Here is a 2,081-nt window from a genome sequence, read left to right on the forward strand (position 1 = left end):
CTGCATCCAGTTTTGGTCACCACGATGTAAAAATAGAGACTCTAGAAAAAGTACAGAGAAGAGCAACAAAGATGATTAGGGGACTGGAGGCTAAAACATATAAGGAACGGCTGCTGGAATTGGGTATGTCTAGTTTAATGAAGAGAAGGGCGAGGGGGGACATGATAGCAGTGTTCCAATATCTCAGGGGCTGCCATAAAGAAGAGGGAGTCAAGCTATTTTCCAAAGTGCCTGAGGGCAGGACAAGAAGCAATGGGTGGAAACTAAGCAAGGAGAGAAGCAACCTAGAACTAAGGAGAAACTTCCTGACAGTGAGAACAATTAACCAGTGGAACAACCTGCCTCCAGAAGCTGTGAATGCTCCAACACTGGAAGTTTTTAAGAAGAGACTGGACAGGCATTTGTCCGAAATGGTATAGGGTTTCCTGCCTGAGCAGGGGGTTGGACTAGATGACCTCCAAGGTCCCTTCCAACTTTTTATTATTATTATTATTATTATTATTATTATTATTATTATTATTATTATTATTATTATTATTATTATTATTATTATTATTATTATTATTATTATTATTATTATTATTATTCCAGCTAATTGGTGCTTCTTCAGGGCTCAGCAGAAGCATCAGGATCAGCACCGAGCTCCAGCTGGAGCTTGGTGCTGATCCTGGTGTTTCCACTGAGCCCTGACAGCCCCAAAGAAGCACCGAGCAGCTGGAAAGCAGCACTGATCCTGGTGCTTCCGCTGAGCCCTGACAGCCCCAAAGAAGCACCGAGCAGCTGGAAAGCGGCACTGATCCTGGTGCTTCTGCTGAGCCCTGACAGCCCTGCAGCTCCAGCCATCTCTTGCTCAGGCTTGTGCCGTGCTGCCACCGGTTCAGCTCATTTCCCTCCCCCGCTACCACTTTTCTAGGATGGTCACGTACCACCTGCCAGATGCCAATGTACCACAGGTGGTACCCGTACCACTGGTTGAAAAGCCCTGGCCTAGAGGTGGAGCTCTCGCCTCACAGTCAAGAGGCTATGAATTCAATCCTAGGTCGTGGTAGATATTTCTCTCTCTGGGTGCAAAGAAAAAATAACTGCTGTGAGCTTCGCATAGGCATCAGGAAGAGCATCCAGCCAGTAAATGCTCAGCTCCATTCAGCCACCCAGACTCTATCCCAATGCAAGGAATTACAGGGTCATTAAAAGAAAAAAAAATACAAGCTTCATCCATAGAAGTAAAACCATCTTTTTGGTTACACCATGCACAATAAATTGGTAAATGCCAGATGTTTGATGTACAGTTCAGCATGACATTCACATTCTGACATTTTTTTTCTGAATACTATATAAACAAATGTAGAAAAAATGATTCAAACCAAGATAGTGAGAAACTAGCCAAAAATACATTAAGGGTACTCCTCCTCCCATATTGCACTTTCAGATTACAGAATTGAAATTGACTGACAACCCTTAGCAAATTTACTGAGAACCCAATAAACATTTCAACTTTCGATCATAAGATATATAATGTTCTTTAAAATGCTGTTGATTTGCTCAAATGGGATATTCTAACTCCTCGTTCCATATTTCTCATCAATAGTGATGTCTAATTTAGACATTAGTTGTCTTTATAATTGAACTATACTTACAAATGAAATTTAGAATTATTCAGAACTATCCAATAAAATTAATTATTTCCAAATTTCTGATATATAGTGCCCCTATACTTAGGATAGTAAACGGTAGCAATTTCATAACAGAGATGATTGCTAATTCATTTCCAGGGATTAAAAGGACTGCGTAGGAGATGACCAGGCTGAGCCCGAGGGAAGAGTCAAATGTGTCATAAGTCATGAGTCCTTGCATGTCTGCAAGAGATCTAATTCCAGCCCATCTTGAATGCTTTCTTAATTCCTGCTCATTTCTCTTGACTGTTAGTAGCTCAGATTCTTGTAGAGAGCTTGAGCTTGCAATATATTTTTATACTCATCTGAACTGCCTGAATTTCCTGATTCCCCCAGAGCTCGGCAAACTGGCAAGTATATTTAAATCATTGTACAGTTTGGGCCCATGATAGAAAGTATGTCCCTACT

This window comes from Protobothrops mucrosquamatus, unplaced genomic scaffold, assembly GCF_001527695.2.
Source record: "Protobothrops mucrosquamatus isolate PMUCROS unplaced genomic scaffold, P.Mucros_1.0 scaffold414, whole genome shotgun sequence".
NCBI classification, from domain to species: domain Eukaryota; kingdom Metazoa; phylum Chordata; class Lepidosauria; order Squamata; family Viperidae; genus Protobothrops; species Protobothrops mucrosquamatus.